This window comes from Maylandia zebra, linkage group LG23 (assembly GCF_041146795.1).
Source record: "Maylandia zebra isolate NMK-2024a linkage group LG23, Mzebra_GT3a, whole genome shotgun sequence".
Taxonomy (NCBI): domain Eukaryota; kingdom Metazoa; phylum Chordata; class Actinopteri; order Cichliformes; family Cichlidae; genus Maylandia; species Maylandia zebra.
In genome coordinates, this window is record NC_135188.1 from 27,027,900 (window position 1) to 27,055,437 (window position 27,538).

General features: G+C 40.1%; 1 long non-coding RNA gene across 1 annotated transcript; it reads right to left on the reverse strand.

The window, feature by feature from the left end:
- Window positions 1-5,527: 5,527 nt before the first annotated feature.
- LOC143414950 (uncharacterized) lies at window positions 5,528-7,157 on the reverse strand. Its single transcript, XR_013095559.1, has 3 exons — window positions 6,979-7,157; window positions 6,098-6,224; window positions 5,528-6,003 (listed from the first exon to the last, which is right to left on the reverse strand). It is a non-coding gene; the product is annotated as an uncharacterized LOC143414950 (long non-coding RNA).
- Window positions 7,158-27,538: the final 20,381 nt, after the last annotated feature.

Consider the following 27,538-nt stretch of genomic DNA (forward strand, 5'->3'; position numbering starts at 1 on the left):
CTTGGCACATCAAACAAACTCAAATTTAATTCATAACTGCTGTAATAGCATATTATATAAATTTAACTATCTGTTTAATAAAAATAAAAAATGACTGAGTATGATCTCTGACCTGAAATATCCTGTATTTCCAGCTCTTCCTACTGTATTTGATTTTGACAATAAAAACCCAGACTCATTGTTTTGTATATAAACTCTTTGTCACTCAGTCTAGCTAAAGTTTGACTACATGTTACTTTTTTCCCTGAGTTAAATAAACACTTTAGAACAATTTAAGACCATTTAATAAGTAAATAACTGCTGATTTAGTACACTAAATCAGAGTCAAAGGCTATAAATATGGCTTACCTGTTGAGCTACAACAATTAGCTTATAGCACGAGCACTTTATCAGTTATATTATTGTCAGTTTTGATTTAGCTACTTAGTAGCAGTAGCATTCATTCAGCTTATGAAAAATGTAGATTCAGTAAGCAGGATAAATATGTTTCCAAATTATGTTTGGCTAGCAGAGAGTCAAAGACTGTGAAGATCTGTTAGTCTAGGAGTTAAGACATTCACACATATGCTATGATCATTATAGCAAGATAATAATTTAACAACTTTTAAGGCCAGATGTGTAGTTACTGCTTTTTTACTATAGTATATTTTTGTGTTTAGGGTGAACCTCTGGTGTAGAAAAAGAGCTTGTCCAAAAAACATATTCAAAGTACACTATGATATTAAGTCACATCTAACCTCCCAATGGCTGATATGTATTTGAAAAGAATGTCTCTAGGTAAATCAATAAACATATAAATATTATCAGAGGAATATCCTGTCACTCAGTGTGCATTATATCTTCAAATGTGTATAACCAGATAAGGAAGGGGTGCTCTCAGAGGGATAATTACACCACCATTTCTTCTTCTTTGCTATTCATAGACATGCTGCCTCTGTTATTGGCAGAGAAGGTAAAGAGCGATATCACATGCTGAGTGGAGAACCTGTTTCGGATCAGTCATTGATGTTTAGCGGCAGCCGCAGGATCAGGAAAGGTAAAACCAGGCAATGAGCGACTATTAGCCTCTGCCCCCCTCTGCTGAATGCATGGGGTGATTTGGACATGAATTGCCGCCTAACCTGCCTTTAGCATTCACGACAGCCACCGACAACTCCTGTCTGGCATTTCACCTGCGGACGGTCTGGACTGATTGAAATGCCGGTGCACACGCGGCAAAGACTCACCTAATTGGCCCCGGAGTCGGCCCTAATTCCTGATTCTCAGGAAGGTCCACATTTCAAAGCAGCACCCAGATCAATTAATGGACCGGTAATGTGTCTCATTTTCATACAAGGCGAGAGTCTTAGGTTGGGAAAAATCAGATATTGGCTACCTTCAACTGAGCAAGGCAGGCATCAGTTCAAGTTATGTGGAGGAGAATTCGATATGATCCTCAACTGTTCAGAGCAAAAGGGATTTTTTTCTGTCTAGTTCAGATATTATTTTTGACCCGTAACATTTTTTTAACTCTTAATGATTGAGATCTTTCATCTGTAGCACTTCAAGAAGTCTTTGGTTGAGAATAAAGGGAAAGTTTTGAGGCAAGCTTCAGTGTTTTACTGGATGAGTGTTTTTCATGGCCAGTATTTTGGCTTTAGCGACATGTAGTAATTTGAATTGGCCCACAACATACAAATGTTATTCCTTGATGTTAACACTATAATACTGATATGTACAAGTTAGCATTAACTTGTACATAACTTGTACATAATGCTAACTTGTACATATCCTAATCTGTGTAAATTGTCACTAATAAGCTAAAATTAGCTCTTTAGCAGGGAATTTATATATGTTAGTATCCAACAAATACACAACATTCACATAAGCCTAATCTCATAAAATTGCTGCTAACAAATTACCATTAGTTTAAAATATATGTAATTTACTGCTCAAAGCTAATGCTAGCATTTGCATAATCTGTGGTAACTGTTGCTAACAAGCTATTAGCCTAAAACTTGCATAATTTACAGCTTTATTCTAACGCCTGAGTACTAACTACAGTCAAAATTGACCAAATCTGTGTAAACTGCTGCTAGCAAGCTAGTTTTAGAGTGTGTGTAATTTACTGCTTGATGCTAGCACTGGAGTACTAACGGACATGCATTAGTCAGAATTAGCATAATGTGCTGCTAACAACCAATATTGTGGTTTATTGGTATACGAAGAGGCTATAGCAAACTAAAATATCAAAAGACTCCAAGCTGTTCACTTTTTAACCAACATTTAAAAGCATGGTCATGTCTTACCAATACAGAGGCTAGACCATTTTAAACATTGTTGTAAGCACATTTGTTTGGTGTTTTATTGTTATTTGTCTTTTTTTCTATTCTTAAATGTAGAGTTTGTTTGCAATATATTATTTCTGTCACCCAGTTAAGACATGACTTTCACATGGCTGGCCATTTGTAATGCTAGCCTTGCAAATGACTATGGACTATAGAGTGGCTTGGTTATCCTTGCGAATGGAGACATCAAGCATCATAAAAAAGCATACTGAACGAAGTATTCAGTGCAAGTGAATGATTTATCCCTTAACAGATATCTTGCATGAGCATTTGTATAATCTTTCCTTGATTTACTGGAGGTTATTTTTCTTTTCCCCACTCGTCCTCCATGATGGGGGCAGATTTGTGAGAAAATCCCTGCACCAAAAAAAAAGAAAAATCCAAACTGTCAGAGACTCGCTAACAGCGTTTCTCTGCACTGGCTCTGACAGCTGTAACCGCGCAGCACTTGAAGGTAGAGCAAGGTACAACTGTGCTATTTTCTCAACAGCAGACTGCTTGAAATATGAATGAGCAGCCAGTCTATACATCATGCTAGCTGACATGTCATATTAAAATTTATGAACAACTTCATCAGAAAGCCCTTTCTGCCACACAGATCTACCCTGACACTGGAGTTACATGGCTGGTTGGAGAGACGGATAAATAGGTGTGTGTATGTGCGCGTTAATGGCTGAGGGTAAAATTCTGTGAGCTGGAAGCTTGTAATTTGTACTTTAATTCAGGGAATTCACAGCCTGATTAAATCTGATTTAATCCTCTGCATACTGACATATGTAGGCCTGTATGCTCCAAAAACCCCAAGAAAAACATGTAACATGTATTGTCGGGTTGAAGCTGAGTATGTGTATCTACCTGTGAAGCATGAAAGTGTTTAAATAAATCATGTATCAAGAGAAAAAAAGAGAAAGTTTAATTCAAAATTGATGCTTCCTTAGCTAACAACTAATAACAGTACCAATAAGAATGACCAAACTCAACAGGAAGCATGTCAACAACTAGTTAATGATTCAAAGTGACAGCAAAAGTGTGTGTTACGTGTGTGTGTGTGTCTGCCACCAACAACCCCTCTTCAGTCTTTGGGTTATGAAATAATACCTGTCATCTGCCGACTGCTGAACCCTGAAAAGAGGGCAGGTTTTCCAGGTCAGCCTGCCATCTGTCAGCGCAGCCCCTCTCCTGTTTTTGCACATTAGCACCTGATTGGTTGGAACCAAGTCAGAGTGGGCAGGTCCACCAGGGTAACAGTCGTGGACAAAGACAACATGGACACGTGCGCACAGTGTGCACGCCTACAAGCGTATGGGACACAAAAATTACCACGTGAGCGAATTAACTTGACCTAACTTTTAATTATCCGCCACAGCGTTAACATAAAGTTTTTGCTGTTGCTTTGGGGTCACTGGTTCAAAATAAAGAGAATAAGTAGGTTTGTGTCTTATAAATCCTGTATTATCTGAGAAAAATGTTCAAGCTTTTATCAGTAAATCATGTGTCAAGACATATAAGATGATATATAAAACATGTGCTATTGGAAGGTTTATGGGGCTCTTCTTGATTTCATCTCTTTAGCAGCACACATGTGTAAAAGTGGAAATTATGTGACATTTTGGAAGTAGTTTTAGCAGCTAGTGGAACCAAGGGGTAAGGAGGGTTGGGTAATAAGAAGGCAGAGCCAAGTCATAATTTATTTAAAGAACTCATTATAAAATATTGTGCAAAATTAGCTCAAAACATTGCAAAATTTACTAAAGTTATTAGCAGAATGTGAAGAAATTACTGCTGCGACCTCATGTTAAAAAGTGTGTGTTGTGTTGAAGCGATGTCATCTTTCATTAGGGCCAGGCTGTACTTTCATGTAATACCAGTTTGTACCACAAGACGGTGTAGTGAGTCAGTTTGATCTGCTTTTAACCAGAAATGGTGCTACTGTCTATGGGAGCTTCTTTACGGCTCTGATTTATTCATTTATTTGTTTGTTTGTTTTTCTGCCATACACAAGTCAGAATTTTGGGTTACCTCAAAATTTTGTTTGACTTTTGAGAAAATAAGGCCAAAAAATGTTGGTTTTTGTCACGGTTCGCGAGGCGAGCCATATGGAATTATTAAAGGACCCAAGATGCTGCACAACTGAGGTGAGGAAGCTTTATTGATGGAGCGTGCTCAAACAACAAAGGCGAGGGTGGCAAAAAACAGGAACGAGTAAAACCTAAACTGGGAAAACTAAGCATAGAAAACAAACCTGAAACCTAGAGACACACACAGAGATGCAGGGATACACGGCATGACAACAGAAGGAGATACGCAGATGAACCAGCAATGCACGCGCGAAAACACAGGGTTTAAATACACAGAGGGCAATCAGGGAATGGTAAACAGGAGGGAGACACGTCTGGGAGTAATTGGACATAACGAGACAAGGGGAAGCGAAACTAGAAACACTAACGAGAGACGCAGACCTGCAAAATTAAACAGGAACTCACACATGCAAAGACACAGAGTAAGGAACACGGACTTTACACAGAGGAAAACACAGACAGAAATGGCTCAACATTAAACTGAGGAAGAACAGAACCAAAATATATCACAATAGAAAACACAAAACACTGGGTGAAAGACCCAGGATCATGACAGTTTTGTTGTTGTTTTGTTTTGTCTCAGTGTTTCGTGGGTCAAAAGGGATACTTCTTGTTCTTTCTTTTCACAATAAAATTCCAAATATATTCTGTTTTGGCACAAAAACATTCTATATGGCTAATTTTGTGATACACGAACCAACGGTTTATTAAAATAACTAAGATAAAAAATATCATTTTTATTTAATGTTATTTTGTTGGTACTGCAAAAGTTACACCAATCATATTTTTTATTAGTCTGTATCTCTGAAGAGACACTAATTAACAATAAAAAGTGTAGCTTTAATCCAACCTGATGGCAACCAAATCAAGGTTAGCACCACTTATATTTATATTTTAATTGACTGTGGTAAAGCAATTCCCCCACTGGGATTAATAATAGTTACAAGGTACGTAATATATATCAGCAACATTTTTCCAGCTCCACCTCGGGGGTCCCAGGTCGGAAAAGATGTACAGTCCCTCTTCAGCAGAAAACCAAATGAGCGCTGTGGTGTCGATACATCAGCAATCAGCTTGCAGTTTGTCCCTCCAAGTCACGTGATCTGAAAATAAACTCGCACTTCTACTATCAGAACCAAATGTGTGTAAAAAATACACGAGGGTTCAAATCCCATCCTCGTCAAAGGCTCCTTCCACTCATGTCAGTGCACTTTGATCAGAGTTTGTGGCTGAGTTCAGCAACCACCGGTTGCCACGGGGTCAGTAACCATTCTGCAGGGCTGATGTGTTTTTGCTGTCTACTTAGCAAGGGTAAAATGAAGCCAAAGCCATGTATGCAGAATCAGAAATGTCACAGTTTAAGATTTAAGCTCATTTGGACTCTTTAATCTTCATCTGTGAAACAGAAACTTGTAAAAGGAAGTTTATGCTACTTACAAAACACACATAAGCTTGTATGTTTGGGCCGTGCTGTTGATGATTGTCCTACAGAGTTCCATTCCATTCGCTTCCGCTTATCCTTTTCAGGGTCGCGGGGGGCGCTGGAGCCTATCCCAGCTGTCATAGGGCGAGAGGCGGGGTACACCCTGGACAGGTTCCTACAGAGTTATCAAAGCGTATTTTTGAGGTCTGGTTAGAGGTGTTTGGTTCTCACAGCAGGTTAGTGGTGCGTGGTTTTTGAGAAATACAGACCTGTGGACTTCTTCTTTTCCTCACTTTACTGTAAAGTTTTCATGTGACTTAAATATGTCAGGGTTAGCAGGTCTTGGGTCCTTCAGTCGAGGCATCTTCTGATTGACAGGTGCAGGCACACCTTCATCTACGATAGAAGCAGCATGCACAGATTATTATTTTCTCACGTCTAAAAAAAACAGAAGCTTTATCCATTTCCTGCCTTCTCTCCCTTCCTCCCCCCTTTCCCTTCGCTAGTTCAGCTGTCTGGTCAATGGGACCGGGGCAAGGAGCCAAGCATGTACAGCCAAACCTTCCCCCCCTTCCCTCTCCATCCTCTCCCATCCAGACGGCCTCCTGTTCAGCTGTGACGCTCGCCGCAGGTTCCAGCCAGGTCAGATGTTCAACACAGGCGACAACATGTTCACTCCTCACCGCTGTTTTGCCGCGCCTGCCTGTTAATGCCGCCGGCCCGGCGGTACGAGCTCGGGAAAGGTACAATAAAGGGAATGATTTCGGTATAACAGCCCCAAATCCATTCCACAGGAGCTCAAACTAATGAAGTCCTGCTAATTAAACAGTCATTCAGCGGAGATTTTAAAGACTTCCAGTGTAGCTGCAGTCGGTCATGATGAAAATGTGTGGCTATGCATTGCATGTTTGAACATTTGTAACAGCTTTTTTTTAAAAAAATAATAGTGCATTAAATGTCTGTTTTACCAATTTTTCTTTTCCTTTCACTTGTTGAATTTGTAATTCCTGCTCACACAATGTCACAATCTCAACTGTATATATTGCAAATGTGCATGTGTTCACTGGGAATCTAAACCTTCTGTATGATTTTGCCAGATTATTTGTGCCTGGGGAGCAATTTTTGAGGCCCTATAATCATGCACACCCACCTTAAATGACACCAAACGCACCGCCCAGCTAGTAAAAAGAAAGTGGGAAAACATGCTGGAAGGGTGCTGGCCAAGGTTTCTCCTTCCTTCGCAGCACATGTTGTCTGTCTCTCAAGCGCCGTGGTGGCCTGTGCTCTCTAGTCAAAGGTGCGGCTATGCTAGCCGCCCAGGTGCAGAGCAGATAGGGTTGCAGCGCATAAACGGCTAATTCCAGCACGGCTGTGGGAACGCCAGCTGCCCCCGTATTTCTCAAAATCTGAAATTGTTTTGGATTCACGCGCCAACAGAAGGACTCGACATGCAAGAGTGAAAGCAGCTCGTTTCCTGTGTCTTCCCACGTCAATAAAATAACTGCTCGGTACCGTGGCAAAACCCAACTTCTGTTCTCCAGCCTCCTCACCCCTCCTCCTCCTCCTCCCCTCCCTGCGTTTGATAGATGATACCGAATGTATTTGAGGCTTTACCACAGCAGAAGGACTCGAGCAGAAACTATGCATATGTTTGACCATTAAAGCCTCTCACAATATTGACTGTACTTCACCAGGAAAGTCAAATGTTCTCACTACATCTCTGCTTCGATGTATGCAACCTTTAAACCCTCCACACACTTGTTTCTGCAAATGAGCGCGCTCGCCGCTCGAGCCGTAACGAGCTGCGCTTTTCCGAACAGTCCAGGCAACCTTTAAACCTTTCCAAACTTGTCTTTGTTCTGCTTCTGCAGATCCTGCTTTTAGAGCTCATTTCCAAAACATGGTGGTGCTTTGAGAAACCCAAATCATCATTAGGTTTATCAGACACAGCGGATCAGGGTTAAAGAGCTCTTTTGTTTTTTTTGTTTTTTTAAGTTGTGGAGGAAAAAAATAGTCTAAATGAATACAGTTTGTATTGTAGTATTAGCTTGCAAAAAATATGAGAAAAAAACTGCATTTTAAAAAAATGAACAAGCGGTGTTTTTCCATATTTTGTTATATTGACCTTTTATTAATAAAACATATTCAGTTTGAACATATTATCTTCTTACATTTATTTTATTATTTAACACCAACAATCTTCTTTGTTATATTAATATTTTATTAATTTTACTAATTAATTATGACATTTCAGAATTTATTTTCATATATTAAAAATTATCAGAAAAAAAGAAAACAAAGAAAAACAAAATAAATTACAGTTTCAACAACTATGTAACAAGTATTACAGGACACATTGTATTAAAACAGTATATTTATAAATATGTAATATTGTAAACTGTATTTATACAATAGAGCCCCTGTATTTATATAGTGAATCTTCTTTGATGTTTACAATGTATCTCTTTAAATTTACACAACGTATCTCGTTGTATTCATACAAATTATACTCTTGTATTTATACACTGTATAAATACAGTGTATATTACACAACATTATTTTTTAATGAACCCCATTTGTTGTTGTTTAATCCCAGCAGATCACACAGAAGTGCAGCTAACTCAGCAGCACAACAGATCGGTCAACACTCTACGCTGTCAACGACACCGTGTGGCAGCAGGAACACAAGCCGACTGTTGTCGTTTGTGTCTGCGGCAGCTTGTGAATTTTTGGTGGGCAGATGTTTTTTTTGTCGCGCGGCCGTCAACCTGCGAGACAAGATGAAAAGGTTCAGACGCCGCCCGACCTGCAGAGGCGGGGACAAAAGGCTGCGGGGAGAGACGGCTTGAACCAACCGGCCTTCGGGAAGATTTAAGCTATAGACGGATGGATGTGGACTGAGATCAGCAGAATGGCATCTGCTTTACACACCCACACAGACATTACACACACGCACGCAGCTGAGATATTAGCATTCAGAGCAGAGCTGCAACCGAGCAGCTTTCTGTGTGTTTGTTCTGTTTTTAGCAGCTAAAGCACTTAACTTAAATTCTCCTTAACCTTTTCAACTTCTTTGACCCTTCAATAGATCCATTACTGCAGTCTTAAACTGTGCAGCAAATCTCATACTTGAAAACCTTTATCTGCTGTTTTCATAAAATTAAGCTGTTCCTAATCTCACCAAACAGTGGCTGAAAACAAAACTCTGGATTGGATTTGAACCTTAGTTCGAAGTCCGCCACCTTAAGCAGACTATCTTAGTCCTTTTGAACAGGAAGCACTTCTACATGTGGTAAATTTGTTCATGGAAAAAGAATCATATAATATAATAAAATACTGTATCTTACTACTGTGAGGTTACGGTACCTTAGGCCTTGGGCACATAGGCCTGGTCAGCGGTTCCCCAGCAACCACAGGTTGCTAAGAAGAAACACGTATTCCCCAAAAAGTTTGCCGTCAGTAGGTAAAGCTGGTTGCTGAGTTTGCTAGCAGACTGCCTCGGTCACCCACTGATGTTGAGTTCCAGCTTTGATACAAACATTCACTAACTTCTTGGCAAGTTATAGGGAAACTGTAAAAAATGTGACAATAATCAGAGGTGGAGACGGCGTGCCTTCAAAGTAAAAGTTTGAATCAAGCAGCTAACAAGTGTTCGCAGACAAGCCAGTGGCTTCTGTGCAAACTGTGTGTGATTGCTGCAATCCCCTTGGTATGTAGGCCTGTGTAAGTGTGGCCCAGACTGGCAGTTTTAAGATATTTTAGTACTATAAGCTCCTGCAATGGAACATAACTTTAACAGCTGATTTGAGGATCTGCTGAACAGTTGGGGAATTGAAGACATTAAAGTATAAATTTGTGAGATCGAGGGCACTTCTAGAGGTAAGTTGAGTCAGCGGTGTTCACATCTGACTGTTCTACATCTACACATGGAGGGGGGGGAGCACTTCAGGTGATAATTGCCCTTCCTTCCTCAACGTATAAATGAACTCTTCACTCCTGCATTTTCTTTCCCACCAATTAGAGATGTCTGTGGTGGCAGAGCACCACATTGCACTCTTGGACCTTCGTCAACAGGGGGATGAGGCGATTCTGTGCTCGTGTGAAACGGTGCTGGCAGTATCTGCTGCTCGCATTCATTCCCATATAAACTCTTCTTCTTTTTTTTTTTTTTGCGGTTTCCTCCCCCAGCGATGCAGACAGCACAATGGTCTCACTGAGCGGTGACGATTAACACATAAAAGCGACACGGGGAATCTCGCTGCTAGATACTAGCGCACATGAGAGGGCAAAGCATTCATAGCATGCCAAGAAGTTCAGTGGGAGCCCCTTCTATCTGATTGGTGATCTTTTGTTTTGGCGTTGCCCTCGATTCGGGGGAACGTGCCCAATCAGATTATGGAGAGGGAGGCAGAGCGAGACGACAATCGCCGTTTTCTATTTACTCTGTCTATCTCCAAACGGCTTCACTTAAGGCGGCCACAGATAAGTCAAAGCGTCTCCATCCTGGTGCTTCAACGACCTCCTCCCCTACTTCCCTCAGACACTGAGGCTGGATTAAACTCAAACTTGAGCACAAGCAGACGATCATGTTTTAACCCCAAACTCCTCCAAGCTGACTGGTAATCACAGGAAGCTGCTTAGTAAAGAACAAAAAATGAAGGCTCAGTGATTGAATCAACAAAATAAGAGCACATTTTGCGGGGGCTGGGATTGTGCACAAGCTGCTGCTTTTATTTTGGAGGAAGCTCACTCATATAAATGCGTCTTTCAGTTCGTATTTGCTACTTTAGCACTTAAAAAATGTGTGATTTTAGATAAAAACAGCCCTACGGAGGCAATTTAGCAGGTAACATGCTGGAGATTAAGTCTGTGAAGTCGCCAGGGTGAAAGAAAGTCGAATTAATGTGAGTTATGAACGGAAAATTCAACGAAAGAGAGATTTCTGCAAAACTTTACTTCAATAAAATTCACTTTGCATCCTTTTTTATTTCTTGTTAAATGTTGAAAAGAACAAACTCTTGGATGTGGGGGCATGATCTTCTTTCTTGAGAATTTATAACACACTGATTCAATCTTGTTTGTTTGTTTTTTTACTCAAAGTAAATACAACCTGAGTCTACAGGGACCAAAATAATAAATTTAAACCACAAACCATCCTAAGACTGGTACTGAATCCTGGTGTGAGATCAAGTCAGAGATCTATAAAACTGAGCTAACCCTCAGTAATTTATTTGACCTCGGGGGCAGCATACAAAAAACCATCTACACTGGTTATAATGCAACTATAATGTCATGATTAGAGGTAAATATTAAAGCTTTATTTTCCCTTTAAAACTAGATATTTCCTTGATTTTACACGACTGAACTCCTAAACACAATCTGCTGCTAATTGGTGAATTCTTGAAATGTATGTTATTTAATTTGTTTTTCACATAATTGATTTCTAATTATGAGCTCGACCTAAACCCAGCAGCAAAATATCAATAAACGCTGTTTTCTCTGTTTTCTGGAATTTTCCATATCAGCAGCAGTCGTGGCAACCTCCCCGTCCTGACCCCGTCTCCCGTCAACGTTTCAATCCAAGTCTCAGCCCTGGCGTAAGCCCGACATCAGGTAGGTAGGCTAGTTTAAAAAAAAAAAAAAAAAACCGGGGAGAGCAAACACGCTGCAATCTCGCGTGTAACAAAAACATAAATGACTTTGCATAAACACAGGCAGACATATGAGTGCATACTCTACATATGTATGTTAATGGTGATATAATGTGTGCGTATTATGCATGCAGATGACTCATAATCCGATATGTTAATAAATTTGTGTCACTGATTTGAATATTAAATTATGTTTTTAAATATATATGTGCAATTAGATGTAGCTTTTATGGATTATGTGCTTATAGTTTTGAATACGATGCGTTTTTGTACCTAAAAGTACATTTAAAAAATAATAACTTGGAAATAAATATAGATGTTTTTTCATGGTAGATTTGCAGGTTTTGTAAATTAAGCATTGCGTTTGATGTGTGAACTCAAAGCTTATAAAGTGTTAATCATTTATTTCTGATTAAAGACGACAGCAGTGGTTTTTCCTTGCTTTACATGGAGTTGTGCTTGTTTTGCTTTGTTTGACAGGTGGGTGTATAGTCCAAAGGTCTGAATGTGTATTTCCTGCATGTTTCCAGTGATGTTTTAGTCATTTTAGCTCATTGATTAGGTGTTTAAAGCCTCTGCTGATGAGTTAATGCACAATTAAGTTAAAGAGTGACAAAAACGGGCTAAATGGTTCAAATCTGAGAAGACAATCCAGGTGGAAATACTCAGCACTTCCTTCAAAATATTTTAAGGTTGTATAAAGTAAAATATAATCTGTGTAGAAGCACTGATTATCCCTGCACAACTGAACAGGCAAAACTGACACAAAGTACCTGCTTTAATCTGACATTTTACAAAACTTTTGATGCTTTTTATTACTTTATTACTTTTTATTTTTATTACTACTAAGGTCACAGCTCCCCTTCAAAAATAAATAAAAGCTCAAATATTCCACCACTGAAGGGTTTTGTGGTAATTAAAGCTGCTTCCTCTCCTGCACTGCTTTGTATTTTGATGGTCTAACTGTACAGTTAAGGTTTTTTGGTGGAAATTCAGCTCAGAGCAGACTTGGCTGTCAGGAAGAGTCTGTGTGTGTGTGTGTGTGTGTGTGTGTGTGTGTGTGTGTGTGTGTGTGTGTGTGTGTGTGTGTGTGTGTGTGTGTGTGTGGAGAGGGGGGGGGCAGCTACCTCAAGTTGGATTTATGAGGCAAAGCCCCCTGGTTGACACTGCCACTGCTGGGAGGAGATCCAGACCGTACAGACTGACCGGCACGAGTGCAAAGAGGCAGCGTTTGGGTTTCTCACACCTGACACGTCAGAAGCGAGTTCCTTTGTTTCCCCAGAGGCAGCATTCATGCATCATATAACCCCAAATTGCACTCGTATGCACCTCTAATGAGTGCGCATAAAAGAAAATACGAGAAAAAATAACAATTAGTAGTTGTTTTATGGCTGCTTTTATTGTGCAGTTCCCCTGTAAAGCATCATTTATCACAATATTATATAACCCAAAGCTAAAGTTGGTATTCCTCACTTTAAAAATTGTTGTATTTATTGATAACTGCACCTCAGAAGTGGTGTATGCTTTCCATGAAAATCAGCGTAGAGCCACGTGCCTCTATCGTATGGGACGACAACCTTTTAGATAAAATAATATACATGTCTCTGAGAAGGAAACACGTTCTATATTAAACTCTATTACTGTAAATATCCTTATGTACACTTATGAATATGGAAACGTGTTTGCAAGGCTGTGGATTTTCACTCAGATGATGATGAGAGTGAAATTTTGCAAGTCTGCACTGGTGCATAATCGCTCTACCTCCTCCAAACAGTTCACGAGGCAGCAGCGAGGCTTCTTACTGGTTTTCAGCAGACGGCTTCGCATCACTACCACAATCCTCCTGGCTTCTCTCCATTGGCTCCCTGTATTGATTTGAACATTTCACTGATCACTTTTAAAGCACGTCAAGGTTTGGCTCCAAGCTACAGAGCAGCAATATTGACCCCAAGTGAACCAACTTGCAGCTTTAAAGCCTCAGGTGCGGCCCCAGGGGTCTTAAATCAGAAGGTGATCTCACCGAGGGTGACCTCAACCTCCTTAAAATACATTTTTATAAGCTTCCGATGTTGTCTTTTAGCAGGTTTTACCTTTTATTTCTGTTTATATTTCTTGTTTATCTTTTGTTTTATTACCACTATTGCTTTTATTCTTCCTTGTTATTGCTTTAACACAATCTTACCTTTTTGCCAATTTTAACAAATTCTTATAGACTTGGGTTTAGGTCATATGTCTTATGTTAGCAGCTTTTCCCCCTCAAATGTCGTTTTACTTTTTACTGTTCTGTTGTTTCCCTTCTTTGAAAGCTGCTATTACTTTTATTTATTTATTGTTGTTTCTTTAAAAAAATAGCTTTTTGTCTTTATTCATCTTTTTTTAGCTTTGTTTTTAATTTGCAAGTCTTTTTTTTCCCTTTAACTGTTTTTCTTGTTTTTTATTTGTACTTGTGCTGCATACTTTTACCCTCGGCCATCAAAAAACAAATTTAGACATGTTTTGTCTGATGTTGTGTTTTAGGATCGAGTTTTTATAGTTTGTGTATTTTTAAAGGTCTCTGACTGTTACTGTGACTTGTGTTGACATTTTCTTTTACACTGATGTTATTGTCTTCTTGGCTCTGCTCTAACTTAATCTTACCTCTTGCCTTCGTTAAACATATTTTTTTTAACATGTTTTTATCTTATAACATCTTCTTACTGTTTTTTCTTTCTCAGTTGTCTTGTTTATTTTTTACTATCACTATCATTTTGATTTTTTTTAATCAATATTGATATTTATTTCATGTTTTCCCTCAACTTAATCTTCTCTTTTGCCATCTTTAAAGATATTTTTCAACAACTGGTTCTGTACTACAATGAAAGCTCGATGTGCCAGCGGTCACTGAAGAACTCTGGAAGGTTGATGTCGTTTCATTGCTACTGTAAAATGTGCAAAACAACAAAATCCACTCCACTGAGTGTGTCCAAACGTCTGACTGGCACTGTGTTGTTGTTGTTTTTAAAATTTTTACTGGCTTATTGCTTCTGTTATTTTATTGGTATTTAATTAAAACATTGAGATTTTTTTTCTGGATGTTTTAATTTAATTTGCCATCTCAAAACCTTTGCAGACTTTCTGTGTGTCACTTTTCAATGCTTGTTATTTCTATTGTATTGGTATTTTTATTGACAGTTGTTTACATTTCATCTAGTTTGTATTGATGACCTTATCCTTCTTCTGCTTGTCTCTCAAAGCACCTTAAAAATTATTTCTAAGGTGCTCAACAGCATTATTAAAGTCATTATCATAGTATTTAGTTATTATTTAAAAATAAAAAAGATAATCCTTATAATAATAGGTCTTAATGGTGATAGAAAGCACATCTTTTGGGGTTGGTGTTAGTTCATTTTTAGCTCACATATTATGAGCTCTGTTAAATTTCATCAAATATTCCAAGTATTCACTGTTTAGCCCAGTTTTTCTTCCTCATCAAGACAGAAAAAGCTTTGATATTTAATTCATACCATCGTCGGACACTAAAAATCCTCCACGGGTGAAATTATTTAAGAGTTGGAAGGACTGTAAAGCTACAGAATAACAGTGACGCTGTGTATTCAGTCATATCCGTGTTTAAAATCGAATCAAAAATCCCAGTTTCTTATTTTTTTATCCTGCTGTGGTGCTCGAGGAGGCGCCTTTATGTGTGATTTTTTTTTTTATTATAGGGAGTCAACATGTGTCAGTTTAATCTTAAACAGCAGAGAGTGCGAGCAGCGTTTGGAGGCTGAGCAGCCACGGTGAGAGACGTTTTTTAAACTGTAGGGTGCAGCAGTCGTCTTTCAAACAGGACGAGCCAGAGCCGAGGAGAGAGCTGGAGGTTGGAGGAGGCAGAGCAGACCGAGGAGGCCCGAACACAAGATCCACAAACGCTCCGGAGTGAAGAAGAGGAGGAGGAGAGAAAGAAGGAGGGTCGGGGAAGGGGGGGGGGGGTGATGTGTAATTACAGACTACATACCAACACCCCGCTGTAATTTACATTACTTGATGTCATGGAAAAATATTAGATGAAGATTGTTTTTATCCACAGTCAGTAACAGGATGAAGGGAATTCTCACACACTCACACAGAAACGTACACATACATATCTCACAAGCCACTTGACCGCTTAAGTTGCAATGATTATGCCATTAACTGACATGAACCTTCAGCCAATTCTCAGCGTCACGCACAGGCAGCCAATCACGAGCGGGGAGACGGACAATTCTGAATGAAACCGGGACAAGAAATCCTGTTTTAATTTACCCATATCTGCAGTCAGCATCCATGTGGAGACTTTCAGCCAGTCCTCGTGGTCTTATTACCATAAAATAAGCAAAAATAGGTGTTGGGATGTATGTAACCGCTTCATATGGCTTCAATTTTGCTCGTGTGCTTAGTAATTCCCCAGATCTGTCATTACATGAGGGTGGGGAAAGCGCTAAGGTTTGACCACACTATCGCTGCGAATTCCTCAGAGCAGATTATTGAAATACTTCAGGGTTAAAGGTAGTGCAGCAGGAACTTTACTAGCACCGGTTTGCTTCACTGTTTAATTGTTTAAATATCCAAAAAAAAAAAAAAGAAAATGCAAAAAAAGGTGTAAAGTGATTTGTTTAAAATGCATGTTTCATAAAATTTGCACTTCATAGTGCAAAAAAACAAAATTATTCCTAAATAATCAACTAAAATAACCCAGAATCATTACATTTCTCATCTTTCTGTAAGTTAATTAAATCACATAATCAATTAATCATTTCAGCACCAGTTAGATGATATACAAAGAGTTCTCTTTCCTTTTGTCTTCAGTTTTTTCATATTCAAATTGATCTGAAGACTCTACATCAAGCATATTTTTTGGGGTTACTGTGAATTAATCAAACTTGCATTTCTAACCGATTGTTTTTCTGAAGAGAATAAATGAAAACTGTATGAAAGTAATCGCATTCCACGGCTCTGTCACTATTTCAGAGGATTACATGCCTGCTTACAATTACATGCAGGTAGTCGCTAATCTGTGCAGATTTGTTCAGAAAGAGGCGCACTCACACAGCCAGGCAAGGCTCGCGAGGTGGAGAAGGTACAGGAGTCAGCCTTTCCAGTGAGGTAAACAATCGGTTCAAATTAGCAAAGGTGCAAAGTTTAAATGGGCTCGAGGGAAAGTCTGTGTCAAATATTGGAGCTGAAGCTGTTCGAGCATCTGCTGCCGCACAGAGGTGAAGCGTCCAGATTGTTAAAGCTGAAAGCATGCAGGCGGAAATCTGCAACGCACAGACCATCCTCAGTGTTGTTGAAATGCAAAGTCACACTGACACTGATTCACACAGTTACCCCTGGCATGCTTCAGCCCATAAAACAATTCCTTTTTTGCTACCACTGACAGCCGTGTACGGAAGTCCAAAAGTGACGAGAGAAATTTATTTGAGAATTATTTAAACCTGATTTATAAAGAAAAAGCAACAACAACATTAAAGGCCTCCTTTTTTAGCTTTTCACACAAGGTTTATTTGGGGTTTTAAATTCCTCAAAAAGAGGTTTAATTTGCATTTGATTAGTAGGAATCAAATGCAAATCAGTGAGTGAGCAATTTAACACTGAATGCTGGGTTATTTGACTCTATTGTTACATTTGGACTTTTTAAAAAATATAATTAAATACACTTTTTTCTCTTTAAAAGATGCTATTGAAAATAGTGGTGTGCAATACTGCAAATTTTGGTATCGTACTGATACCTACACCGATACTTTTAACCTATAAAAGTCGCTTATGTAGGGGAGAGCAGTGTGTCGTGATTTATGAGATAAGTCATCATCAATTTTCTAATTCTGAACACATTTTAATGACCACTAAATCACTGTGATTTTTACTTTACACAATAATTAGTTAACACAACAAAAACACACCTTTCAGCTTTTCATGTATTTAGAAACTGAGTTTTTTGGGGAGCTGGAATGGAAATGTGTTTGTCTCTAAAACACTTTGAGTCAACTTCTGCTGCAAACGTGCTACAGGCTATAAACAAAATAGACCTGACAGAAGAAATAAAATAAAATAATGTATTTAACACAACTCAGTGTGCTACATACTGAACTTAGAGGATAGAAACAAAGTATTGACCCTATTGTGCTAGTATTGATCCAAAGCCAATACTAGTGTTGGTATCGATACTATTGATATTTGGATCTGCCAACCTTAAATTTAAAATATAGTTCTCTGGATTGTGTTTCTTGTTGTTGCTGTTACTGATAGAGTGCGGTCCAAAAAAAGAAAGAAGTAATCACCACAGTGGGTAGCTCTACATGTTTGATTTGGCAGAGGGTTTACAGCGGATGGCTTCAAATAAAAGGACGATAACATGCAGCAATGGTGCCTAAGGTGCCTTGCTATAGACTCCAAACTGAAAATGCTTAAAAAACTCAAGTTAACAGTCGATCATCAAGTGTCACAACACAAAGTTTGTGAAATTTTAACTGCTAAAAGTATGAAACTCACAGCCCATTCAGGTTGCACAGGAAGTCGAGCTCCTCCAGCATGAGACATCCATCCAAGAAGGTTTGCTGTGTTTTCCAGCACAGTCACCAGAGCATGGAGGAGATACCAGGAGACCGGTATTTACTGTAGGAAACCTGGACAGGGCGGTAGAAGGACATCAACCAATAATCAGGACCATTATCTGCTCCTTTGTGCAAGGAGGAATAGGATGAGGACTGCCAGAGCTACAAAACAACCTGGTGTGAATGTCCCTGACCAAACAGACTTTGTGAAGGTGGCCTGCGGCCCTACGTCCTCTAGTGGACCCTGTGCTCACTGCCCAGCACTGGGGAGCTCATATATATGAAGCCCACATATAGAAGTCCAGCAGTGACAAGAGAACAAATTATATTGAAACTGCTAACACAAGTTGAATTTGGTATGGTAAATTCCTAAAAGGTAATGACTTACATAAATGCAACAAGAAAACTTGTTTTGAATTAGCATTTGAATAGCTCAATTCAAATACATTTTGGCAGTTTGATGCAGAATTCTCTATTTATGGATTTTATTATTTATTATTATGTTTTAAAAAATGTGCATCTTGGGATTGTTTTTAGGTTTTATAGATGGAGGACGGTGGAACGATGGAGAAAAGACATCTGGAAATGTATCCATATTTTGTAAATGCCATGTTTCCTTTAAGAGCAAAACAAGCTCCACTTGCACCCAGCACAGCTCATTATACATGCTTCTAATAATAGAAATGCAAATTAAGCTACATAAATAAATACTGCTTAAACTACCTACAGTTTCTGGCCCAAATAATGTTTATTTACATCACATTTTTCACCTTTTATCTGTTTTACTGTATTTTTAAAACCGGCACCTTCAATTTTAAAAAGCAGCAAAAAGATATACATTAAAGGAATAATGTCTACTTGCCATATATCACACATGCACATACGGGAAATGAAATTTCTATTTGATTGAACACTTTCAATTTAAAGCCACCCCTGACTTCCGTAGCCAAAGGCCAGCGCTGCATATGAGAGCATCCTAGTCGACACTCACCTTTTCATCTCCTCCCTGCTGAGACAGCACCTGAGGGAGACAAAAGGTAGTCTCTTTAAGCACATAAGCGCTAAATGACGCCGACACAGCGGCTGTCACATGAAGAAGACGCATTAGTAAATAACAGCGGGTTGATAACGGTGAAAATGCACCATCAAATGTACTTCATAATGCTTTACAGCTGCCATTCGCTGACATTTATATATCACTTTTTAGTGGTGGTCCAATGAAACGGCGGCTTTGAAATAAAGTCAGCCATGATTCATGTCTCTGCTGTGTCAGTCTTACATTAATATTATGACCATATCCATCATGTCGGCCATCTATAATGAACAGATGCTGTAAAACACAATTTGGCACGACAAGAGGGAGAGGTGGAGGAAGAGTGTTTCACTCATGGCAGCGTGCTGCCTTTCAGACGGGCAGTGGAGCTCCGAGCGGCACAGATCTACAGCGAGGAGTCACTTTTTATGTGTCCAAAGCTGACTGCAAGGTGAGTTACAGAGGAGGTGAAGACGTAGGACAAGAGCATCAGTCCTACGTCTCAGTGTGCTACGCGTTGAGGCTTTGATGGCTTGTAGGTCAAATCACATCCAAGGAAAACTTGGCTGAACATCAGCGGGAACGTAATCAGGTGGTTGCCAAACTTTGTGCGCTGCACCTCACCACAGGTTGTAGCTGTGAGCTGTTTTGTGCTGTTTTCATTTGAGGCTGGAAAGGTGGAAAATACTCAAAGAGAAATGCTCGGAGAAGGAAAAAGACAAATGAAGAAAATTAGCAGAAGAATGCACTGTTTGCTTGTGAGTCACGTCAAAATCATCAGTTTCAAAAGCAGCTGAATGACTTTATTTCCTGATGAAACAAGTCCTACCTACTCCACGTGTTTAATCAGGCTCGGTTTTGATCTGAAAATAACCAAAACCACACTTTCTTTGAAGACAATGCATCCTGCATTCCTGTCTTTGGGTTTTTCTCCGTTTGCAAGATGCAGATATGAGGGAAAATAATCTCTTAGCTAAACAACCCGTAGCACCCCAGATGAATCCCAATCTAATGCTTGCAAACACCTGGCGTAGGTTACATATAATTTATATAGAGTCAGAAAAAAAGGCGACTTAGGGATCTAAAAAAGTCCAGGTTTATTTCAATGTTACATTAAACCCATGCTTGTTGAAAGGGTTCAAATTTCAGATCCTCAGATTTACCCTAAAAAAGCCTTGAGTAGGTACTGACCAAGGTACTGTGCTGCCTCCAAAAAGTGATGTAATTTTACAACAGAAGCCACTGCCAGACCCATGCCTCCTTAAATGGTTAGGGTTACGTCAAGAAGGGCATCTGGCATAAAATCTTTTGCCAAATCAAACATGCAGATCATCAAGAACAAGTCATGGACGAGGTGTGAGGTAGAAATGACTACTGGGCTCAAGATGATGGTGGGATTAGATCAGAGGTTGTCACTGAGCCCCTTCTTGATTGTAATGGTGATGGATAGGCTAACAGATGAGGTCGGGCAGTAGTCAGGCAGTAGTCTCTGTAGATTAATTATGTTTGCAGATGACATGGTGATCTGTAGTGAGTGTAGGGAACAGGTGGGGGAGAGCCTGGAGAGGTGTAGGCTTGTCTTGAATAGAAGACAAATGGAAGTCAGTAGATACAGAATAAATGTGAATGTGTGAATGACAAGGTGACAGGTGTAGGTAGACGAGTTTAAATATCCGGGTCAACTATTGAAAGCAATGGACAAAGCACAAGAGAGGTGAAGAAGAACGTGTAGGCAGGGTGGAGCGGGTGAAGATAAACCAGGCTAGGGGGCAGAAGGAGGAGATGCTGGCTGTTAGTCAAACCCAACAGCGAAAGATAATTACTCATTTGGAACACTCTTAGTTACACGCCACATGACAGAAAGAGCAACTAGTGACATGATTAAATATTGTTTAGCAACTGATTCAAAAACTGCTGTTTCTAAACGTGTGTCAATAGATTCACACCTCAAACTATGTAGTCCGTCATCAGTGACTTTAATTTTGAATGCACTATGAAATGCTGCTGCTTGCAGACTGCATTTCCTGATAAAACGGTGCTCAGTAATATCATTATCCCCTTCAAATATCCCTATTTTACCATTTCCCATTATCCTTATGCAATTTTCTATTAGCAGACTGTTCATTATGTCTGCACTCTAGTTTTGGTTATCTGTTTATTTATACAAGAACTAGCACTCATTGGCACTGTAGCTGTGTCCAAATTCAGAGGCTGTTTCCTCCTGAGGCCGCATTTGTAGGCCGATTACGTAACAGCGACGCGACGAAGGCTTTCCAAATTCGTAGACTCCTCCAAATGCGTCCTCCTTTTCCACAGATTTGAAGGATGGGTTAGGTGTATCCTTTGTGGCCCAACCTATCCCAAAATTCATTGCGCAGCCCAGCAAATTCCAGTTTCAAACAATTGCGGCAGCTACTTAGTTTTAATATTACTCATATTACTCTTTCTGGGTCACAAAAGAAACTTTTAAGATATTTTCAGGCGGGAATGTAGCTGTTTAAAATTCAAATATCTGCTCGATTTATCAAGACATCACTTATATCCAAACGTGCTCCGATGTTTTCGGAGACGTCTGACGTAGCTTGCTAGTTAGCTTGCTAACTAAGCTAGCTTGCTAACTAAGCTAGCTAGCATTATCTGATAGCTTAGAATGCCAACATCTCATTCAAATATGAACACTTATGGCTCCAAAACAAGATGGTGCAGCCAAAATGTTCAATTTGAAACTGCAATTTGAAGAGTCCAAAGCCCAGCGGGTCGCTATGACCATCTTTTATATACAGTCTATGGTTCAGAAGTAAGACTGGAACAATATGGTTACACGCAGCTTGACCACAGTGACTGTACCTCAGTGTAACATGAAAGCATGCTACATATCTAAAAATGTTAATTTTATCTTGTATTTACAAGACCGATATGATTCACGCCACACCTGACACCAAAAACACTCCATAACCTGCACTATATTTGAGCAGCAGTGTGCGTTTCTGTGGCTGGACCACATGCAATGGACGTAGGTGCCTGCTCTCATCTTACACTGCAGGCAGAGACAGAGAGAGATGCATTTTCATGTCTTCAACTGTGTGTAGTCAGTGCGGAAATATTTCTCTGTGCTGCTGCTCAAACAGATTCTTTTAGCATTTTGCCAGATTTCATGCCACGTCTCAGCTGTGATTTCTACACCAAGATCGTTCTCCTGCATCTGTTTGGTAGCCTTTGTAATAACGCAGGTGGTGGCAATCAGAGCAGAGTCCTAATATTTCAAAGAGACATGGCTGTTTGTGTACATTTGCGCTTCTGGGAATGGCCAATAAAGCTCAACTGGGCTTCTAAAAATGAAGTGTGAGTTAAAGCAGAGTCTGCTTCAGATGGATGAGGGATGATTGGATGAGCCATTTTATTCTGCTGTGGGAAACTGAATGGTACCGACTGATGTGTGCACTTCTGAATTAATTATGAGCAGGGGCGTCTCCAGAATCTCTAAAATCAGGTGAAAATCAGCTGTTCTGCAGTGGTGATGCAAGTATTTAGACTCTTTGCTAAAACAAAAGTCAGTCCTAATTCACTGAATTACAGTTGTAGCATTAGAAAATTAGTAGAAAAATCCCAATGTCTGGTCCAAATTCTACCAAAAGTGTTAATGAGTTAATTAAATAAATTTAATAAAATTAATTAAATAAAATCAAGCACAAAAAATGGCTTTTAACTTGAAGTTATCGCGCCCAGAAAGGTTTCTCGTGTCTACTTTTAACCCGGAAAACTGTTTGCGTCTTAAAATTATTTCCTAAATGTTGTTTTCCCGGCTTTGTTCGCCGACGGTGAATATTTCTCCCCTCTTGCTCTTTTGCTTCCATTTCCCCCCGTTGAAAATTACACACAGCCTTGTTTGTATGCAAAGATACCCCCCCCCCCCCCCCCACCACCTTTTCCTTTTCGCTTAGGGAAATTTTTATTTGTACACCATCTTTCCCGCTAATGCAACAAATGAGAAACGGCGATCCGGGCCTCAGGAAATGCTCGGGCCCAGCAACTGGCACTGTTGATGTTTGAGCATAAGCCTCTCCTTTAAAAAAGCGCGTTGATTCTCCATACCCCAATATTGACCAACCGTCTCTGTTTGATGTATGCATGCGCCCCCCCCAACCCTCCTGCCACAAATACACAGACATTCATTAACACCACCCCCCCCCCCCCCCCCCCCCCCCCCCCCCTCCCAACTCTGCTTCCATGCAAACCCAATGTTTGGGCTTAACTTGTTAGTTATGCTTCTGGAATAGCTGTCGATGCCCCGAGATATTAGTGCACAATATTCTGTTGTGATGGACCTGACTGACTGTCTGTCTGTATGTCTGAGGGTGATGGGTGCAATGCAGCATCTTGCAGCACAGACTCTGTCATGTTCATGTGTGTTTGCACAGGAAAGAATGAGGTGAAAGCATGTCTGCAAAAAACCCAGACATTTTTCTCATGAAAAAGACAGATTGGATTTGTCGTTTATCAAGTGCAAGACTTTAAATTAGAGCACACACACTCTGCTGAGCTTGGTTAATTTCACATTTGGATATGAATACTAAATCTCTGTTTGCCATCCCTGAACTTTTTTTTTTGACACACACACACACACACACACACACACACACACACACACACACACACACACACACACACACACACACACACATATTGGGTTATGCAGTCAATCAGATTTCCTTAATTGGCTTTGATTTGACTGGCAAAAAGGTTGTTTCACCTAAATTAAATCAAAAAAGACCTCAATTTCCTGTAACATAATATAAAACTGCTGTTAGCAATGGAAATAATGCTTTAAAAATCCAACCACATGCTCTTGTTTCTAAGAATAACCCGCGCTTTTTTCCCTCAGATGTAACTCATGCACGGTTAGATATCACTACAGGCAACTACCAAATCAGATCGCAAGTATCAGCCCACTGAATGACTGTTATCAAATCCACATTTAGAGGTTTGAATTGTGAATTAATCCTTTCAGTTCTCGACTGTGTACAAAAAGAGTTTGAGACAAATTTGTTATGTATACTTTACTCCGGTTCTCTCATTTTCGCAAGATGTTTGGTTTGATCTAAGCACCAAAAACACTTACTGTAGGTCACAGGTTGGATGAAAATACACACAGCTACATAATCGCTCTGTTTTTTGTTTTTTGGTGGTCATTTTCATACCTTTTTCAGACATGTGAGACCTGAAATCATTCTGATTGCCGTTAACCTGCCGGCTCCTTGAGATGGTTGCTTTGAAGATGGGGACCGGGTCTGCAACCACTCGGTCAGCTGCAATCTTCAAAGGAACTTTTGGGCTAAGAAAGCAATAAGATGGAGTCTGTCTGCTGAATGTGGTCAAGTTGACAGTTGCATGCAATTGCTAAATAAAAGAAAATCGAAACCTTCCCCTATCAGAACTGACGCACAAACTTCTTAAATGGACTGTACCACATAGTAGGCTCATAATATATAAAAAATTAAAAATTTCAGTAATAACCAGTGTTGGGACTAACGCGTTATTAAGTAACGCCTTACAGTAACTACGTTATTATTGTGGTAACGAGCACGGTAACTAGTTATTATGCCAAAATCAGGAACGCGTTAATCATTACTGGGATTTAGATAGGATCGTTATTCGTTACTTCGTGTGGTGGCTATCGCGGAGCTTCCACAGATTCAGTAACATTAGCAAGTGGTGGAGGCCAGCAGGTGGATGAGAGAAAGGGGAGGCAGGAGGAGGAGAGACCCGAGGCGGCCGCCAGTCCGAGTGTCAGGTGAACTGAACTTCAGGTAAGAAGTTAGGACCTGCAGTCTCTCTGGGTCAGATATAAACCAAGTTTAGGTGGAGTTTATTTTCGTTATGCTGACTTTTTCATACTAGTTAGTATAACGGAGTTTCTATACAGCTGGGTGGGTGCTATGATGTTACTGATGTTGATCTTTATTTTGTTCATAAGGTTAATTATTAGAGTTGCCAACCGTCCCCTAAAAAACGGAATCGTCTGTATTCAGAGAAAATATTACGCGTTTCGTATTGAGGTGAAAAGGAACACAGTTTGTCCCGGACTTCAGCTACAATGAAAAAGACACAAAGCTGGAGTTATTCTGTGTTTACGCTGCACAGCTGCCTCTTCTTCTCTCATCCTCTCCCCTCCCTCTCCTGTTTCTATTTCAATCATGAAACTGATCAATGATCAGCTGATCAGCTTTTCTCTCGTGTTTGTTTATCGCTCACTTTGCGCCAGAAAGAAGAAACCAGCGGAGGTCGCGCTAAACAACAGCAGCACGTTTAAGCTTGATCAGCTGTTGTTAGAATTTATTTAATATTACTTTCTAGTATCGGCTGATGTTTGCTGGAGCCACAGCTGTAAAGCTGCTGGTCATGATATCGGTTTGGATATGTGGTGATAGGGAAACATGAAGATGAAACCAGGAGATGTCCTTACTGGATCATCAGGGCTGAACAGGTGATGGAGAAACAGGTTTACCTTTTAGTTAACATGAATGAGTTGAAGGGAAGTTATGAACTGTTTCTGAGAGACAAATAACACCAGGATCCTTTTTGTTACGTAGCTGACAGCTGGTACTGTTCAGGGGCGTCTAGCAAAGTTTTGCCAGGGGGGGCAGGTAGGGCATTAACAGGGAGAGGGGAGCACAAAGAAATACTTTTCTTTCTTATTCTCAATTAAAATGTCTAGCTTTTAAAAAATAATTATCTGAGTCTTACAACAAACGATTGATAGATTGATACATATATACCATCAGAACAGTGTCCATCACTGTCACAACAGCGTTTGTTTCCATTCAAAGGCTTCATGATTTTTCCTATAATGGTGGGCCGGTCTCTAGTCAAAATGCCCAGGCCGATTTTTTTGTCCCAGTCCAGCTCTGTATGCAGCTCATCTGCAGTCTGGTGTTACCTACATCTTCCTACTCGGAAGGCAGAATCTTTGAGTTCTGAGTACAATCAAAGCACCACGACTGCAGTTTTTGTGTTGGATGTAAAAAGCGCACATGACGCTGTGACGTAGGCTAGAATCATGGCGGCGGTCAACGACGGTCCAGGCGTGGGATTTCTCTCGTGGAAATATGCACATTATTTTTTCCTTTCTATTGGTAGGTGGCACAGTGCACTTGTGGCAAGTAAGCAAGCTAGAAGACTGGCAATCTGGCTGGGTATCCAGTTACGGAAGCAACACATTAACAAGAGAATTCTGAGTAAAACCAAAGTTACTTTCCTTAGTAAGTAGCTTTAACATGAAAGTATGGAGATTGACTCCCCTTTGAAGCATGCCTCAAGTGGCCACTAGAGGAACTGCAGTTTTTGGTACTTCTTAATTTTCCTTTGTAAGACGTTTCCGCTTGAACCCAGACTGATTCTCCCGTTATTGTCCAGAACTGATGTGCAAAAACCTGCAGTAAGTATAATGGATGATAATAGCCTACCGGGCCTGCCAGAAAATAGAGGAGGGCGTCCCAAACCAACCAATGACTGCCATTCAATGGGCTAACAAACCCTGAAACCAGCCAAAAGACACATAATGCACAAGGGAACATAATAAAGTGCTTAATTAATGCTTGACATTTAGGTTTTTGTGATGGTATAACTGAGTCAAAGAGGTGAAATTAGCACCTGCTCCACCACATAAAGTTTATGCAGAGTGAAAACGGTGCAAAATCTCACTCAAGCGAGCGTGCTCTGTGCTCCTCTGGTGGGACAGACTGCTCATATTAAGACTGGAATATCAACACAGCAGATAGGTATCTCCTTCAGATCGAAGATAATCCCTGCTGGGACCGTGCACCATGATACAGAGAGCTGCTGTGAAGTTATCTCACCAGGAAAATATCCCTGTTTACCAAAGTGGCTGAACAGTGTAAACCTAATTACTCTGAACTAGGTCAGAAATGTGCTACTGAGTAAAGAGTAATCAAACTGAATATTTAATGGTGTATACTTCCACAAAATCCCCCACCTCCCCCCCAAAAACCACACTGATTGTACCCTGTCTGTTTTTTACCTTTGCCCAAACCCTCAGACTTCCTGTCTGTCTGTAATTTGTTAATCAAATCACCTGATGAGACTTCTGCAGTCTGGTTGTGATAAAGAAGGGAAGAAGAAGAGGCGGGGGGTGGGGGTGTTCTAATAATAGATCACTAGACTTGTGGCCGGCAGATGACAGGAAGAGAGGCCTGTCATGAGGAATTCCTTTGTTATTTTCCATCCAGGGAGGAAATGAATTTCTTGTGATTCTTCAGAAATGCTGCCCGCGGGTGCAGGCATCGCCGCTTCGATGCTCTGGGAAAGAGAGAGAGCAGGAGAGTCCGTGATGATGTGATGATGAGATGATGAGTACTTTTCTTTAAAAAGAGGGTTGGATGAGGACGGGCTCACTTTTAAAGGGTTCTGGAGATGGAGGGTGGCCCGTCCCTGTCTGTT